The sequence below is a fragment of the Acomys minous genome (assembly GCF_964271855.1).
Source record: "Acomys minous genome assembly, chromosome: 10".
Lineage (NCBI taxonomy): Eukaryota > Metazoa > Chordata > Mammalia > Rodentia > Muridae > Acomys > Acomys minous.
In genome coordinates, this window is record NC_140491.1 from 13,874,557 (window position 1) to 13,894,802 (window position 20,246).

At 37.6% G+C, this 20,246-nt stretch overlaps 1 long non-coding RNA gene across 1 annotated transcript in view; it reads right to left on the reverse strand.

The window, feature by feature from the left end:
- Positions 1-20,246, reverse strand: part of LOC311606666 — a 58,897-nt gene that overhangs the window by 24,051 nt on the left and 14,600 nt on the right. Inside the window, exons 2-3 of the long non-coding RNA XR_014782394.1 lie at positions 15,904-16,055; positions 4,941-5,063 (exon numbers count right to left, since the gene is read on the reverse strand). This is a non-coding gene — a long non-coding RNA (uncharacterized lncRNA). The remainder of the gene's footprint in view (positions 1-4,940; positions 5,064-15,903; positions 16,056-20,246) is intronic.

A 20,246-nucleotide genomic window follows, 5' to 3' on the forward strand; every position in this document is an offset into this window, starting at 1 on the left:
AGTGGGTCAGAGGAAAGGACATCCTATTGGGACTCTAGGTGAGAGTAGCAAGGGAGAATGGGGAAATAGAAGGATCCAGAGCGTCCTAGAAACCTACAGGAAGAACATTATGATGGACAGATCTGGGCCCAGGGATCATGCTCAAACTATGGCACCAGCCAAGGACAATAAGTGCAGTAAACTTTGAGCCCCTACCCAGATCTAGGCAATGGACAGGACATTCTCCACAGCTGAGTGGAGAGTGGGGTCTGGCTTTCACACAAACTCTCGTACCCCATATTTGACCATGTCCCCTGGATAGGGAGACCTGGCGGCACTCAGAGGAAGGATAGCAGGCTACCAAGAAGAGACTTGATACTCTATGAGCATATACAGGGGGAGGAGGTCTCCTTCAGTCACAGCCATAGGGGAGGGGAGAAAGGGGAAAATGGGAGGGAGGGAGGAATGGGAGGATACAAGGGATGGGATAACCATTAGATGTAATATGAATAAATTACTAAAAAGAAAGAACGACAGGCAACTAAGGAGTCCTGAGAATGTATAGAATACTTTTTCCCGCGGGAAGAGCAATTCAATTTCTTACTTAAGACCGAATAGCCATCCCTGAAAACATACAAACAACTTACAATATGCAGACTGAGCAAGTCGGATTATGAATTTAGCAATATATATGTACGTACTTGTAGATATACACAGTAACAACAATCAGTGAGAAAAAAAGCCAAAAATTTAAAAGAGAGCAAAGAGTAGTACATTGGAGCGTTTGGTGAAGAAAATGAAAGGTAAAAATGATGTAATTACAATCCAAAAGATTAAACAACATAATTAAAAACCAAAACAGCAATAACAACACAACAAAATCAATTGAAATGATTGAATGAAAAATTACTTTGATATCATTGTATAAGTGTAAACCAAATAAGGCTACTAATATGGAAATGAGGTCAGCATTAGAATCATAAATCATAATATATTCATTCTGGAACTGAGTGGAACACAGAAAAATGTAGCTGAAAGTTTTTCTTGAAGCAAAGTGCCCATGGTAAGTTTAAAAAGTTTGCATCACCATTAATATGAAAATCAAGCTTTTACATATATCACGATTGAAAAGATAATTTGGGCAGGGTGTCATTCTATATTTTGACATATGAAGTTCATGTTTTGCTTAGGGAAGAGTAAGATTATTAAGTGTTAGTGAGGGAAATATAGAATAGTAGTACCAAATATTGTTTTTTAAAGGATCCTGTTCTTCGGTGGAATAATTAATGTCACATATGCAGAAGATTATTCCCCATTGTTATTTGGACTTCTAGAATCTAAAATCAGGATGAACAAATCAGGCAAACTCTTAGATGGAAGGTCAAAATTCTTGAATTTGTATTCTTTTCATTTTTAAAATAGAGGCAATTTAATATATTGGTTAACGATACAGATCAAGAAAGGGCAAGGACAAAAGCACAAAAGATTTAAGAATTAATTAAGGAGTTAGGATGCTACCCTACCTATAAAAAGTGGTGAAGGGACATGAGTATATAAAGTCAAGAACGTGGATGATTGCCACCCATTTCAATAAGAGGGAAACAGAACATTTATGACTCTTTGTACTCTACTTTGCACTAGGAGAAGACACCCTTGACACATATTCTCAGTGGTATTACTTTGTTCTCATTGAAATAAAAGGATAACTACTGAGAAATATAATGGGTAATCTTTCAAAGGATTCGGTTTTAAACATAGTGGCTCTAAATTTCAGTACCATTTAATGAAGAATCAGTGTGGTATTTAGATATACCTGAGCTTGGATGCTGGATAAGAATATATAGATCCATCAAGAAGGATGGAAGAGCCTGGTTAACTTGGAAAAGAGGAAGTGGCAGAATTTACAAACTGGGCCTATTTTAATGTCAGTGGACACTGCTTTGCCAGGATTAAATGCATATGAGGTGATAAAAGGTGCCTTTCAAAAAATGAAACATTGGCAAAAGGAAATATTGTTAAAAGTAGGAACTGAAGGTCTAAGATATTGATCTTGACTCAATATGGGAAGTAAGCCCATGATTTCAACTCTGCATGAGTGGAATATAAAAACAGATCTGGGCACTGAAGTGGGGAATCTGTAATGTCAGTTGTGAAGTTTCCTTGTGAAAAACTTGTCTAGAACTTCTTCCACAAATTCTTGAAGTGTTTTAGGTGTTTCTTCTATAAACGGTTATCCTTTTAATTAGTAATTTAATTGTCTGTGTACTTTTCTTTACAGAATACACTATGAATTAATTAAATAACTGTCAGGAGTAGATTTGCCATTTTTACTTAAGACCAATGCAAAAAGCACATTCTTATTTCCAGTCATTCAAGGAAATCTAAAAATTTTCCGTGTTTTTAAAAGACAAATTAAATGAAGAATACTTAACCTGGATCTTTACCATATCACAATGCTAAACTTACTTTTTCTAAAAATTTCTGGTTTAATTATCTGGATCTCTAATGTATATGTCATCTGCAATTAGTATAATTTTACTTCCTTTTTCCCTATTTGTATTAATTTATATTCCTATACTCACCTTTCTACCCCAGCTAGCTAGCACTTTGAACACAATATTAACAGTTAATATTTTATATATGTATATGTACGTATTTGTTGTGACTTTATTTCATTTGGATACTAGAGAGAAACTGGCTGTGTAGAAGGAATTGGATTATTCTTTCTGCCTATAATGATTTTGAGTATTTTATGAAGAATTGACTATAGATCTCCGTGGAAAGTGTGGTAGGATTCTGAATCCTGCTGGCCTCATACTATTTTTTTGTTGAAAGACTTTTTATTACTACTTCAGTCTTTTTATTTATTATGGGTCCATTAAGGAAGTTGACTTCTTCTTGCTTGAATTTTGCAGGATTAGAAGAACCTATAAATTCATCCATCTCTTTTAAGTTTCCTAACTTAATGTAGTTCAGGTTCATAAAGGTAATCCTTGATAATATGTTGGAATTCTTTGGCTTCTGTTTTAATGCTTCTCTATTCATTCTGATGCTGTAAATGTGGGGCCTTTCTTTATTTAAGTTAGTTGTTCCTTAAATTTGAGGATTCTTACTATTGTGTTTGTTATTTCTATTTTGTTTATTTATGCTCTGACTTTTATTATTTCTTGTCAAGAGGAATTGGATTTTGTTTGTTCTTATTTTTCCTAAGTTTTAAGTATATTATTAAGTTGTTTATTTTTAATTTTTGACTTTTACTTTTTTACTTTTTATTTTTTACATATACATTTATATTATTACACATATATACAATAGATTACCTATAACAAGGATAACCCAGATTTGTTTCCCAGCATCCGTATGGCATCTCCCAACAATCCATAACTCTTGTTCCAGGGCACTGGTACCATCTTTTGACTTCTATACGCACCAGGTACAAAGATGATATACATGTTTACATGAAGGTAAAACAGTCATACACATAAAATGAATAAATCTAGGGATTTTTTAAACTAATTAAATAAAATAAGGTGAAGATAATAGCACATATCTATAGTCTCACCACAATTAATGTAGGATGAGAGAAAAAGCCAGAAGAAACGGTAAGAAATTCCCATGCTGCTAGCATATCTAATGGAAATCAGTAGTAGAAACAGGAGGCATTATCCAGATTCAAAAAGGATGATGGAGGGGATGAACTTGAAGTTGTCCTCTGCCCTCCGCCCATGCTCCCTAACAAATGTACACACACACACACACACACACACACACACACACACACACACACACACGCATGCACAGGCACACGCGCACACACACACACACACACACACACACACACGCATGCACAGGCACACACACACACATGCATACACACACGCGCACACACACACACACGCACACACACATGCACACACACGCACACACACACACATGCACACATGTATCCCAAAATGTATTTTTTAAATGTTGGTTAGTTTTTCTTTTGTATTCTGTATTAATATCCAGTATTGTAAATTCATGGTTAGTTCTCATAACTATAGATGTCACAGTCCTTGGTAAATTCTATATTTTAGCATAGATGGAATATATTCTAATAATATTTTGATACACACACACTATATAGAAGATAGATAGATAGATAGATGGATGGATAAATAGATAGCTATGGATGTGGATATTAATATACAGTTTTAGGTACAGATATATTTGATAATAGAAAGATAAATGGAATGATAGAATGAAAGATAAATAGATGATATATAATAGAAACATAGATGGCAAATTGATAAAATGTTTATTTTTAATAACTCACCTTCTGAGTAATACATTTTTGAGATATACTTGTTATTATACATTTTTGATACAACAGAAAACAGCATAAGCCAGGCATGCAGCCTTTATAAAATAGTGCCGTTCAGGATAAAATAAGCAAGGTTGAACTGACTGCCAAATAATATTCTAACTTATTCACAGTGAAAGAATTAGCTTAAATTTGACAATGGCTCATTGTGTATCAGCTACGACTTGGAGACCCTGAGTGTAGATAACAGTTAGTCTCAGTTTACTCTGTCTGTACTTAGCTCTGTGCACTTCAAATTAAAAGCTTAACTTTTGAGATACTGAAGCTGCTCCTTCTAGTTATCGTGATGGGAGGATGAAAGACTTCCAGGTTTTATGATTGTGTGCCTTTTGTCCTTAAGTCCTTCGGTTTACATAAAAGCAGTACTCAGTTATTTCAATGGAAGAACTTTCTGTATAGTTTTTCTTTTTTTGCTCTTCCTTATGGTTGATTTGGTACCAGTGAAGCAGATAGTTATTTCTAGGTTGCAAGCACACTGACATGGCCTTACAGGGACAAACTGCCCTAAAGAAGATAATTACCCCCACAGTTAAGTACACAAGTGATTCAGAAACTTATTTTTCTGGGTTATGGGACAGTGTCTAGTGTTTGAGAGTACCTGGATGTCCTTGGTCAGCACAGTATTTCCTCAGACAGCCTCATTTGTGCAAACACAGATGCTCAGTCTGCAGAATGTCCTTACATCCTTGGAGGTAGCTCATGCCAGGCTTTGCCAGTGATACTAAAAATGAACTTATGAGAAACCTTTATTGACTAAATTCTTTCAAACTGTCAAAGAAATAAAGATTTTTGAGGAGATAACAAGGGCTACACGAGGGCATGTGTTTGAACCCATATTCTAATAAACCGGGTGTCCTTGCAGGAAGAGAAAGGCAAGCTGAGCAGAAAACAAAACAAATCAAGCTTACTGACTTCCTTAGCCTACGAGTATGGAAATGAAGCTATACTTTGCTCATATATAAATATTTGCATTGCTCTTTCCAAAAAATAATATGAACCTCAACTGGAATCACATCATCAGATTTAATACTACATAGGTTTATTGTGGGGAGTCTTTATTTCCTTTCTGATGTTACTGGGAAAAATTACAAGAAGCATTCCTATTTTTAACTAGTTATTACCATTATTATTGTGTGCATGTGTGTGAAGATGTAAGTATAGTCCTGCCATAACACAAATGTGGAGGTCAGCGGAGATTCTGGGAGAGTCAGTTCTCTCCATTTAGCTTTGCTTGAAGAGACCACATTCAGCTAGTCAGGCTGGAAAGCAAGCACTGTACCAACTGGTTCATCTCACCAGCCTGCAATAGCACGCCAACTGATGCCAGCTGAAATGAAAACCAACACTCCATGAATTCCCCGTGGTGGTCACCTCCATACATCGAAATAGTTCTCAGTATATTGGTCTCAGTCACCAAGAGTCAAAGAAAAATCGATGGATGGAATTTATCTAATATTAGAAAACTTTCTTATTTCTTCCTTGCTTAATATTTATTTATGTATTTTTTTTTTATTTTGAGGCAGTGATTTTCTGTGTCATCCTAGCTGTCCTGGAAATCACTCTGTATACAAAAGGCTGGCCTCAAATTCAGAGATTTGCTTGGCCCTGCCTCCTGAAAGCTGGGATTAAAGTTGGGCACCACAGAAAGCTTTTCTCACGGATAGTCTCTTGACAATGGAAAATAACAATAACAACAACTTTAACTTGCACACACAGGAGAATGTCAGCAGCAGTGGTTTTGTTTGAGGGATTTCTGGTGTAGCTTCAATGCACCTTGCTTCTATTGTAGAATTGCCTGACCATCATGGTTCCGTACGAATATCAGTATTTTCCTTAAGTTTCTCATGATTGGTGACTGTGATTTCATTTAACTTATTCACTCTGATATCGGAAAATAGTTTTCTATGCTTTTGACATGATGTATTGTTCCCTAAAGAACAGGTCCTCTGTCCCCTCACGTGAACATTTCTTATGTTAGTTTATACCGTATTAAGAGTAAGTAAAGGACTGGAGAGATGGCTCAGAGGTTTAAGAGCACTGTCTGCTCTTCTGAATGTCCTGAGTTCAATTCCCAGCAACCACATGGTGGCTTACAGCCACCTGTAATGAGATTTAGCTCCTTCTTGTGGTGGGCAGTCACACATGTTAGCAGAATACTGTATAAATAATAAATAAATCTTAAAATGTAGAACCTAGCTAAAGATGCCTAATGTTAGGAAACTGGAGAGATTGTTAAGAGTCTTTGTTTCTCTTTTGTAAGATTTGGGGTTTTTCCTGTCTTATTGGGTCTAAATTTTCGAATGATATCTACTTCAAATGAGACGAATTCAGATGGCCAAGTCACTATGAATGTAACTTGTATAGAATTCATTATTCTCATGATTGTCACATGGTTCTTCCTGCTGTATGTAGTTTGTCTTATACATGTGTAATAAAAAACAAATAAATAAATAGAAAAGAATAAAAAGAAAGACTTGAGGTTGATATCAATCACTCACATTATCATATATATTTATCACAACTACTATTCTGGTAGATCTCAAGCCTTCTTCTGACTTCTTCATGGACTAGGCATGTACACACATGGCATAAACACACACACACACACACAAAGGCACACATAGTTAAAGTATTTACACATAAAAATGAACAATCCAAAATGTTTTTTTAATTTTTTATTTATTATAATTTATTCATATTACATCCCGATTGTTGTCACCTCGCCTTTATCTTTGCGTTCCCACACTCTTTTCCTCTTCTGCCTTATTCCCTTCCCCTGTTCCTCTGACAGGGGTGGGGTGGGGGGTCCTCCCCCACTCGATGACCTCAGTCTATCATGTCTACTCAAGATAGCCTATATCCCCTCCTCTGTGTTCCCAAAAAGCCTCCTTACCAAGGGGCAGTGATCAAATCAGGACATCAGAGTTCATGTTTGAGACAGTTCCTGCTCCCTAACCCCTCAAAGTGGAAAATGATCTGTCCATTGCCTACTTCTGAACGGGGGGGGGGGGGTGTCTAGGTTCTCTGCTTGCAATGTCCTTGGTTGTTGCATCAGTTTGTGCATGCCCCTCTGGGTCCCGGCCCACTGGGCTTTGTGGTCTCTTTGTGAAGCTTCTGAACCTTCTGGGTCCTTCTATTTCATAATTCTTTCATACAACTCTAATTGATTTGCCCATAGGAAGGCTGCAAGTCCCAGTATCTGTCCCAATCCCCGACAAGGTAATGTCTCCCAGAAGACATCTATGCTTGGCTAATATTCACTTATAAGTGAATATATGTTATGCGTATCTTTCTGGGCCTGGGTTACCTCACTAAGGATAGTCTTTTCTAGCTCTATCAACTTGTCTGCAAATTTCAAAATTTCCTTGCTTTTGACAGGTGAACAGTATTCTAATGTGTAAATGTACCATAGTTTCTTTATCTATTCTTTGATTGAGGGACATCTAGGTTGTTTCTAGATTTTGGCTATTACAAATAAGCTACTATGAACATAGCTGAGAAACATAGCTGTCCTTGTTGATTACCTGAATATGCCAGGAGTACAGGTTAGTAGCTTTACAAATGAGAAGATGACAGAAACAGTTTGCTACCTGAATAGTCACCCAAAACTCTCTATAATGTTGGAACATCTTCTTCAGCCTTCTTCCCAATGTATCTGACAGACATATTTGTGAGGCAGGAACTATTGAGGACTTGCTTATCCTGCCTTGGCAGAGTATGTCCATCGACTCTGCCTGCATCTAGGCTTGCTCTTTTTTAGGCAGATTCTGTCTGTGGTAAAAACAAAAACAAACAAACAAACAAACAAACAAAAACAAGGACATTTTGTCCAGTGTCTTGTTTGCCACATTTGGAGCCATCTCCATAAGGAGGTTCTTTGCTGCTCATCATCCTTTTTTCAGGTAGGGTGGATGTTGCCAGGAGTTACCCTGTCTCATTTTCAGTGAATCTTTAAAATGATAAATGTGGTGCCTGTGCCACCGATGTACTGAGTCGAGGCACACACACACACACACACACACACACACACACACACACACACACTAACACAGCGGGTCCTTTGTTCTAAGAGAGCAGCAGCCGCAGCAGTAGCCACAGCAGTGGTTTATTATTCTCCTCCAGAGTTCCAAAGAGCCTTCTTATAAGCAGCAAAACAGGAATCCTCCTCCCAGGTGAAATCTCTCAAGAGGTGATTGCACACAGGAGGAAAAGTCTCAAGGAAGGGAGGGGCACATTCTCAGAGCAGTAAACATGACTAGTTAACCAAGATAGACACAGACATGGAAGCTGCTAGAAACAGGACATGAAACAGAAAGATAGGCAGGCAGCCCAGTCGGGCCTGGTTCCCTACAGGTCCCCATTTTATATAAAATACAAATGAGCTCCTGTCTTAGGTTGCCAGGACAGTTTCCTATCTTACCGGTCATTGGAAAGGCTTTGTACTTCAAAACCTCCTGTCTTAGGGTGATAGGTACCTCCATGGTCTTACCTGTCACTGAATACTCATTTATCAAGGCTCAGCCAAGCCAGGGCAGTGAGGTTATCCCCTGCCAAAGGCATGAGGACCTGTTGTGCATGGAACTGTTGAAATGACTGTTGCGTTCTTATGCAGCAGAGGTTCCAGAACAGAAAACCTCCTAAGCCACATAGCAGGATGCCTAGCATGATAGAAACACTTCAGCTTTTTATCAAGTTTCCCACATCTGTAGGCCCTTTATAAAGGCATCCTCCGTAATGAGTGGAACTCTAGTCTCCTGTAATAAGGCTGTTCACTGAATAAGATTTTAGATAGCCAATTGTATCATAGAATTTAGAGAATTCTGAGTAACCAACGCACTGGCCATCTCTCCTGAGAGTTTATCCATCGTGTGCACAGTGGTTAACAGACTGAGAAATGGCAATGCCCGCAGCAGCAGTGGCGGCAGCAGCTGCTATAGCAATGATGACAATAACAGCGGTAGTAGTTCCGAAATCTCTCCTTTCCCAATAGATCACCAGGCCTTGCCAGCCATCATGTGTCACAGGAAAGGGGACCACTCCAGGTGTCTGTGCCACCACGGCAGTGTTCTTATCATTCCAGCAACTTTTTAGATGGCAAACCTGCAAGGAACAATTGAAAGTCTCCCCCTCAAGGGAGTCATTAGTAACAAGGAAAGGTGCTACAGCACAGATAGCTGAACTTAAGATATTTTTACTCCTTTCCAAATCCGCAGGCATAGCAGCCCTACCCAGGTTGCAATTAGTCAAATACAGCCATAGTGGTCTGCTCAGACCTACTGGCATCAGGATGGGGGGTGGGGGTGGGGCTCTTCACCAGAGCCCAAACGGTCTCCTGTGGGCTGGGTTGACTCTTATGGAAAAATGCACAGGTTGAATCGCTTGATGGGCAGGTGTCTGCAAGGCTCCACAACCCTGTCTCAACCGGGGCCTAGAGCAGACCCAGTGGCTCATTTCCCTGCAATGGCCTCCCTTTGCACATTTGTCTTAGAGCGGCACTCATTCCCCCAATGATACCCTCGTTGGCAACAAGGCGACAAACCTGGCTTAGTATGATCAACTCTAACTCGAGCTTGTCCAGTCTCCCTTCGAGTACATTCTCTCTTAAGGTGTCCTATCTGGCCACATCTGAAACATGTTTTCGGCCAGACTCCCCCTGAACAGCAGAAGCTAATACGTGTCCGATTATGTGAATAGTATCTACACTTCGGCAAATTTTCAGATAGTCATTCACACTTTTATATTTATAAGGCCGAAGGGCTTCCTGACAATACTTATTAGCATTTTCAAAGGCCAATTGTTTAATAATAGGCATGGCTCCTTCCACATCTCCAAAAATCCTTCCTGCCAATTACATAAGGTGATCAACAAATTCCTGGAAGGGCTCCGAGGGTCCCTGGACCACTTTCGACAGCTGTTCTCCTGCCCCCTTATTAGGCAAGGACTTCCAAGCCCTGGTGGCGCAAGTTGCAATCTGCGCATACACACCTGGGTCATATTGTATCTGGGTACTAAGTTCAGTACACAAACCCATGCCTGCTAGCATATCCAAGTTTCTCTGTGGAACCCCAGCTGCCTCATTACATGCGGCGGTCTGAATACACTGTTCTTCATAATCACTGCGCCAAAGCAAATTATCATCCCCCACTGAGGACTGCTCTACACATTTGTTGCCAATCACTAGGTGTTAGGAATTGTCCTGTAAAGGAGTCAAAAATGGCAATCGTAAAAGGGGCATGTGGACCATAGGCCATAACTGCCTCCTTAAGCTGTTTTATGTCTTTAAACTGGAGCGCTTCATGCTGTCTCTGCGTTTGCCCTGGGTTAGTTGGGTGAGACACTTCAACTACTGGAAAGACTACTCCACGGGAGGGAGCAGAAGGCTCTGCCAAAGATAATTGACTTTGATAATCTGGGTTATACGCCGGGGGCCGCTCTCCTATAGTTTCTTTTCCTTACATCTTATACTCCTTCAACTTCTTTAGGGCCCGCATCTCAGAGGTTAAAGTTGCCTCTTCCTCCTCAGAATTAGAAAAAGATATATCAGAGGCAATCTCAGATGGGGCCAAAGATTTTACAGATTGCTCCTCCTGCACTTCATGTAGGGCAAGTTCCAAACTTCCTAGCTGCTCTCTTATTTTCTCGTCCTTGCTCCTAAGCGCATCTCTAACAAGACGCCATAACGAAAAGGTAGCGATAGGAACACTGTTGAACCCTTCATTTCGTAAAATCCTCTGAAGATCAGACTTCATTTGATCTCAATCTTGGATATTTAGCTCAATTCTATTGTTTCTATAAAATCTTTAACACTCTCATGCTTAATCCCGGTGCCTTAATCCTCTAACAATCTCACTACCTGATCCACCAGAACCGTGGACGAACCTGCCGCACCGATTTTCCCGGTGCCTTAAGCACTAGTCCACCAAAACCGTGGACGAACCTGCAACACCTATTTCCAATACGCCCATTTCCTACCTCCCTGAGGCACTGGCCAGCTTCCCTGGGCGATCCGTCAGCTTCCTCCCTTCTTTCCCTGATCTCGGTGGAACGTCCACTTGTGGCGCCCGCGCCACTGCGGTACCAAGTCAAGGGCAAGACACTGCGGGTTTAACTCATGTACACACACATGCACACACACACACACACACACACACACACACACACACACACACACACACACACACACACACACACACACACAGTGGGTCCTTTGTGCTAAGAGAGCAGCAGCCACAGCAGCAGCCGCAGCAGCGGTTTATTATTCTCGTTCAGAGTTCCAAAGAGCCTTCTTATAAGCAGCAAAACAGGAATCTTCCTCCCAGGTGAAATCCCTCAAGAGGTGATTGCATACAGGAGGACAAGTCTCGAGGGAGGGGCGCGTTCTCAGAGCAGTAAACACGATTAGCTAACCAAGATAAACACAGACATGGAAGCCGCTAGAAACAGGACATGAAACAGAAAGACAGGCAGGTAGCCAAATTGGGCCTGGTTCCTACAGATAAAAACTTTTTAAATACCATATTCTGCATGTGTCTGAGGTTCTTGGAGGCCTTATCTAACTATCCTACTTTATCTTTCTATAGACTCATATCTATCTGCCACACCTAAGATGTATATTCTTGTGTTAAAGGTAGACTAATAATTGACTTGACCATGATTTGATCAACCAACAATTAAATATTTATCCTAAACAGCTTGCAATAGCACTTTCAAAGTATTGGAAGTAAACCTTGTTTTATAATTGCTTTATATGAGTAAAGTACATAATATTAGAGTAGAAATATATATATGTATATATAGTGGTATAGAATTGAAATATAAGATTATTTTTACACACTATATATATGTATATGTGTGTATATATATATATATATATATATATATATATATATATATATATATATATATATCCAGCTATTACTTCTTAAAATTTTGTGAGCCTCTGTAATCGTGTCCAATATACTGATAAAAATTAATTTATATTTCATTAGTTTTATACTTGGATTAAGAAAAAAAGCATCCTAATTTTATTTTCAAAATCATGACTCTTTTATTTGTAGATTTTACTAACAAAAATTCTCTGAAAATAAAAAAATGTATAACTCACCTGAGTGACAGACAACTGAACTAATTATTTTATAGTATTTTATTCTGACCTCAAATATATTGTTCTGGCATATACTATATCTATATTATTTTTGTATTTAGAATCCATTAATTGCTTTCCTGGAGATTGCACATGATTCCACATGTCCACATCTTAGTAAACCATAAAAATATGTACATTCTTATGAAGAAAATTCCTATAAATCAACAACTCCCCAATATTCTTATTTTCACAGATTTTTGGCTTCAGTTGTATCCATCCTAAAAATTATCAGAACATGGTAGTCTCTGTATTTTTATTTATTTATTTATTCTCATTAAAGTTTGTCTTTCCTACTCTATTCAGACACACTATAAATTTTGTATTTATATTCCTAGAACTAATCAGCCTTAAATATAAAATAGGTTAATTAATCAGTCTTTTAAATTTCCTGAATGATACTGAGATTAATTAAATCACTTATTTCTACAAACAGCATCTATCACTTCGTATTTAAGCATGGTGTGTACATAATATTATTGAAAAAATAAGAATTTGAGTTCACACCAATCATTTAAGAAAGAAAATAACAAGGAGATGACATAATGCATTTGGAGATGTTTTTCATTCTCTGAGAACCCTACTTGACCTAAGAAATACATATTTTGTATTGATTCAACCTCAAGTGTTTATGTCTAGCATTTTCACTAAATATAAGAAAAAGAATCACTACTCCACAGAATGGTACAAATAGCTCTATGTGATGATGTGTCTCTCTGTGTTTGTCTTTTTATGTTTCTGCCCTATCTCCCTTACCTCATGTCTTTCTCTCCCTCCTTCCAATCCTGCCTAGCATTATTTTCTTTAATATGGCTAAGAAAAATAATAATTAGCTAGAGACCTGAATGTTTAGATATAGAAAGTTTGGTTCACAAAGTTGTTTAAGGATAGGAAGTGTGAACATAATCAGAAATAATTGGTTGTAATGCATCAAGATGAGCACCAATCTTGCTCACCTTTTTACCAAGGCATTTTTAAAATTAATATGAATTCTAACAGTTAATAACATAGGCTGAAAGGAAGTGAAAATGCATGTAATTTCTACCTTTAATCATAAAACTAACATTTTGGAAATAGTTATGGTAAAGATGGTAATTCCTATTAAAATATATTAATAAAGATAAATGTGTGAGAAAATAAATAAAACATTGATGCTACTCTTCAGAATAAGGCATCCTCCAAGTCTTACAGGTTGTAAAGAACATCTGGAAAGAATAATCATAGACGAAGCACTGTTTCATACAAACCAATATTAAAAATTTATATTTTAGTAAATCAGTATATATATAATGTATATATATTATATATAAAACAGTAAATGCATAATCATGGTATCTTTTTTACATAATAATGGATAGTAAGTTTAAAGCATGGAATTACCAATCCTGCAGACTCAGCCTCCAGAAATGCCAAACTACATGCTACAGGTACACCATCATATTCAGTTAGTTGTAACTCTTAATGGTAACAAACTAATCTATAAGTGATCCCTAAAAGAATCCCTGCAGATCACTCCATACTCCTTTTTTGAGATAGTAATTCACACTAAACTTGGCCTTCACTGAGGTTAGGTGTCTAATCAATGAGTCCCAGGGATCTTCCTGTATCCATGGTGTTCTCTATTGGTTTCCCCTCCCCCCACCTCTTCCATTCAATTCACAATGCTTTGGATACAGAGTCAGTTACTCTGCCTTTCTCTGTGTTTATGTGTAGTCTGTGTACCCCAACCATTGTCATAATCTGTGTGTGACCAGTACGTTACCCACTAACTCAACTCACCAGTTTTATTCTTTATTTTTGGTAAAGTTTATTTGTAGCCTTTGTACAGCTAAGAGTGGTCCTGGATGCCTGGTTTTGCTGTCTGTGCCTCTAATATTATGGTGATTGGCAGGCCAGATGTTGTACAGGGATTTTAATGAATCACTTTTAAAATTGTATTCTTCCTATCAAACTCTGTTTTACTGTTTTACTTGATATATATATATATATATATATATATATATATATATATATATATATATATATATGCTTTTACAACTAGATGTATTTATGAGGTATTGCTGGGCATTGTAATCTAGATTTGATGGTGTACATGCTGAACCAATTGTGGAGTATCTTTACTACAGTTTGAAACAAACGCAGAGATCATTTACTATTATGAGTTGCTCTGAGATTTTGCAGCACATCTTCTCTTTATGGAATTCTGTATGATTTTTTTTAGCTTGCATAGCTTCGATATATGTCTTAGTTTTGTCACATGTTCTTTTATCTCCTTTAAGCAACTCCTAAGTATGTGACTTGAAAATGAAATTTGAGTTCCCGTTTCAGACTTGGTATGTAAAAAAACAACACCAATAAGAAGACAGTGTGCTGATATGAAAGGACAGGTGTGGGAGATAGCAGGATTGAAAAGTCTTATGAGTGAAGTCCCGTTCATGGTATTACTCATCCAAAAGATTAAAAGAAAAGGTTTTTATTTTATTTTAAAATAATGGTTCAGTTTTTAATAAATAAAAGAATTTATTTTAAAAGGACTTTATTACTTTTCATGCTGTTCTAAATAAGAAAAGTCACTAACGACTCTGAACAGTTTACTTGAAGATTAAAGATCACAGTTTTCTTTTCATTTTTCCTGCTGTTTTGTTGTTTGCTTGTTGGTGTTTTGTTTGCTTTTCTTAAATAAAATGTGTTGCCATTAAAACAAAATGGGTAGGAGTGATTGAATTAAAGATGGCATTGAGGTGAGAGATGACAGCTAACTAATCAGCTTTGTTGATAAAGAGAAGAAATTGAGGGGGACCTTCTCCCCCTGAATATGGTGCTAAAGTATCAAGTCTCTTCTTGGTAGTCCGCTATCCTTCCTCCGAGTGCCATTGGGTCCCCCTCGGTCACAGTCATGGGGAAGGGAGATTGGGGTGAAAGTGGTAGGGAGGGAGGAATGGGAGGATGCATGGGATGGGATAGAAAATGAGATGTAATATGACTTATTTTATTTTTCAATAAAAATGTGTTTAAAAAAAAAGAGAGAGAAGAAATTGAAAGCTAGGAATTGACCTCTGATCACTGATCACTGATCACTGATCACAGGCCATAGAGCTGAGAGTTTCAGGAGGGCTGCCTCAGCATGTTAAAACTATGAGATCCTAAAGAGATTAGTTTATTTCTTAAAACTTTTACTTCTTTTACAAGTAGCATAGATATATAATCTAAGAATGTTTTTTTCTTAGTAGTTTGTAAAGATGAAAAATATTTACAGGTCTGGACAAATAGATATCACTTCTAAACATTTAGTGAATGTTGAAATAAGATAAAAATATGGTACCCAATACTAACAATAATGTTCTTGAAAATTTTGGTTTAAATAAATTGATCCATCAGTTATTACAGAAGATACCCAAATTATCATGGTTCGACTTACATTTTTTCACATTTACAAAGAGATGAAAGTGATAGGCACTTCTTTTTGGAAATTTGATGCTCAACATTTATTCCTTTTAAGTCTTATGATATGAGAGGAGATGCTATTTGGAGTCCATGGTGGTGACAAGATTCATAGGTCACAGCAGACACCTGATTATGAGTGGAAAGAAACATTAAGTCTTGCTATGCTGATGAGCTCTGATGATCAGAAGACTTAGTTGTGTCTAATGTATTTCCAAATTACATTTAATATGCTGCGATTGTGGTGACTGAGAGGTAACCTACTGTAAACTGAGTGCCACCTGCAAGTAAACTTGGGGCTTTGTAAAGTTGGAGCTTCTTCAACACTTTAAACATGGCATTTTCACTACCTCTGCATCATTCTTTCATTTGAACTTTGCTCTTCACATCTGGTGATCTTTTAGAAAACCCTCCAGCCACTTTCAGCTTGGAGTGAAGCCCAAAACTCTTTTATCTGATTAGTCTCTGAGAATAAAAGATAGGTGAATTAGAAAATTCTCCCTGATAAAAGAAAGTCTAATAATTGTCATTTCTGAATAATACTGATTACAAGACATTACACATTAGGAAATAGATACGCTGTCAGCTTTTTTGAGGAATAAATATTAGAAGATACCTGTGGATTCTGGCATTCACAATTAATATAATTTAACAATGTGATTTGAATGTGATTGCTAGGTAAAAAGACTCAAATGCTTTGAAATTTATGTTTGTAATAGAGTATTAGACAGAAATGTCATTCCTTCTGTGGACTCCCTGACAAGTAATTGCTTTGTGTTGACCAAGCAACATTTCTCAACAGTATTCTTGCTATAGTGTCTGTCACAGACCTATCATACTTTTTTGTAATAAACTCTATTTCCAAGACACCTATGCACTGGTCAGACAAGTAAATAGTGGCGTGACATTTTTTCTTGCAGAATGTGGTCTTGTTCTGAAAGCAATTTTCCTTGTATAATTTCTGTTTGAAAACCCATTCATTTGTGACAGCAGTGTAAAGAGAACATTAATTTTAGTACTTTTGGGATTGCTTTCCTTCATGCTCAATGCAACATTGTCAAAGACAGTAAAGAAAGTAAAATTGATAACCTACTGGCCATCGGGCAGAAAGAGAATCATCCTAGAAACTAAAAAAAACAAAAAACAAAAAAACAAACAAACAAACAAAAAAGGAGCTCCATGCAAGTTGGATATATATATTGTGAGGCTGTATATATCAGAAAGTAAATATGTTTAAATTTTACAGTCCATCAGTAATAGAAATCACTTTTGAGCTCTGATTGAAAATGGTCAACTTTTATTCTTAACTTACAGGAACTTGTGGTTAAAATGTATAGTTTTAAAAGAATAAAAATAATGGACATAACTTAGCTTTCAAATGCAGTTACTTCAAGAATCCAGCCGAGAAAAGTTGACTTTGCTCGATTCCTGGAGACAATACTAAATAAGATATATGTTTCAAGATGTCTATGTGTCAGACTAACAAGTGGGGTTTGATAAGTGCAGATAAGAAGCTCAATATCAACCTGAGGCATCTATCAGATCAGCCCTATTTCTAAATGTATTTTGAATAGGAATTTTATTACAGCATCATGCTTACTCTGGCAAGGGATCATACCCAAAGTCCTAAGTCTTTGTGATCTTGTGGGAATACATGCACACCCTTAGTATATGCCTTTAACCCTCTGACCAGTATTTGGTACATACCTTTAGTCCCAAACAGAACGTCTAACTGAGGTGCAAAGTGACTCATTAGAAATAGATTTGACAGAATGAGTCCAAGATAGAATATGCCCAACTCCCAGGAGAACAGAGAAGAGAGGCTCCTTAAAACCAGAGCAAAGGAAGAACAAGATAATTTGTAGAGACAGCACAATAGAGTTTGGTAGTGCAGTACAGTTCCGTGCAGTTCAGTTGAGTGCAGTTGAGGTCCAGATAGTCAGTAGAGTTCAGAGGCAGTTTTCTCAAGCTCAGCAATTCGGTAAAAAGCCTAAAGAAGCCAGTTTGAACCAGTCAACTTGGAGAGTTGCATTGAGCTAGCATAGTTGGGTTGAACCTGTTCTTCAGAGTTCAGAGAGAACTAGAAAATGTGTGTTTATTCAGCAACAAGCATCAGAAGCTAAAAGCATTCTAGAGCTAGGTTAACATATGGAGTGTGGAAGCTGTGGTCCTCAAGGTCCAGACTTGCAGGAGATTAAATTGTACAGAGGGTATAAGCTTCCAGGCCTAGGCCTAGGCCTAGTCAGATAGAAATGGTACAGGCTCAAGGCAAGCCATGTATTCATAAAACATGAGTATGGCTTTTACCTCATCCTCTTTCTGAGGAAATAAAAGCTACATTTAAAGTATTTTGTATGCTATTTAGAATCACCGGCTGTAGCAGATCATACCTGTGTGTCTCTTAAAATTCTCATCCAGAGTCAAAGGCACATGCTGAGGAATAGAGGCAGACCCTTGACACTGAGTGTGCCTTGTGGAACATAAAGAATAAATACAAACTTACAGACCATATTTTGCTACTGAGATCTATTTTGTACTTTTGACCCCAAATCTTTATGTACTATATCTTTTTTTGGTGCTTTAAGCCTTTTAACTTGGGGCTATATGCTACATCTTCAGCAGAGCATGACTAGGGGGTAATCTGAGATGAATATTGTGTCATACATATAATGAGCTATGTGTGGGTCATACTGTTCCATCCACCTTTCTGCATATTTTTTCTTTATATCTTTTTATGGAAATCTATTTTTCCTAATATATTATACCCTAATTATGGGTTCCCCCCTCTCTAGACCTACTCTCTGCCTTTCTTTAGACTACAAACAGGCTTCTAAGGTGTATAAATATGTGTGTGGGAGGGAATTAGACAAAAGCAACAAATATAAGGAAAAATGTCCAAGAAAAGGTACAAGGAACATATCCACTTTTTCACACATTTAGGGATCCCATAAAACACTAAATTGGAAGCTATAAATTATTATAAAGTACCTGGTACACACCAGAGCAGACCTTGTGTATTCTGTCTCAGTATCTGTGAGTTCATATGAGCTTTGATCATGTTCATTTATGTTGTTTCAATATCTAGATTATGGTGAATAATGTTTAGATATATAAATGACTTCTCCTTGATATACATATTTAATATTCTTTGGGCAGTGTCCCAGAAATTGGATTTCTAAGTCCTACATGAACTCTGCCTGCGACTTCTCCAGAGACATCACATTGTTGTGTTTAGTGTACCAGTTGCACAGCACATGCTCTATTCACTCACCCAATCTCTAACTTCACTAGAATAATTTTGTATTGATTTTCTTTTTTCATCATGACAAGTTGAGCCCATTTGAGATCCTGGAAATAGATTTCCAGTAAGGAAAAGTGAACTGAGATATGGTTTTGAAACTCTTTTTCTCTGGAGCACCCCTTGACAAATAGATACGTGCCTCCATCTGCCAAGGACCCCTGCACACCTCACTGCCTGCAAAAAGATGACCATGGGAGGTAAAGAATGAAGCTTGAGATCAGGTATGGATATTCCTCTGGAGGATCTTTTATTGTACAGGGTTATTTTAGCTATTCTGGGTTTTTTGTTTTTCCACATGAAGTTGAGAATTGATCTTTCAATGTCTTTTTAAAAATTGTGTAGGTATTTTGTTTTTTAAATATATTTTATTAATTTATTCATATTACATCTCAATTGTTATCCCATTCATTGTATCCTCCAATTCTCCCTCCCTCTCATTTCCCCTTAGTCCCCTCCCCAATGGCTGTGACTGAAGGGGACGTCTTCCCCCTGTATATACTCATAGGGTATCAAGTCTCTTCTTGGTAGCCTGCTATCCTTCCTCTGAGTGCCACCAGGCCTCCCCATCTAGGGGACGTGGTTAAATACAGGGCACCAGAGTTCCTGTGAAAGTCAGACCCCACTCTATACTCAACTATGGAGAATGTCCTGTCCATTGCCTAGAACTGAGTAGGGGTTCGAAGTTTATTGCGCTTATTGTCCTTGGCTGGTGCCATACTTTGAGCATGACCCCTGGGCCCAGATCTGTCCACTATAATGTTCTTCTTGTAGGTTTCTAGGGTCCTCTGGATCCTTCTATTTCCCCATTTTCCCATGCTTCTCTCACTTAGACTCCCAATAGGATGTCCTCCCCTCTGTCTCTTTCCTGGTAAGACTTTCATGGGACATATCCCTTAGGCTAGTGTCTAGATATAAAACGTTAGCACAGGAGTCAACTTCCTGTGTAGGTATTTTGATAGGGATTACATTGAATCTGTGAGTTGCTTTTGGTAAGATGGACATTTTTACTATGCAAATTC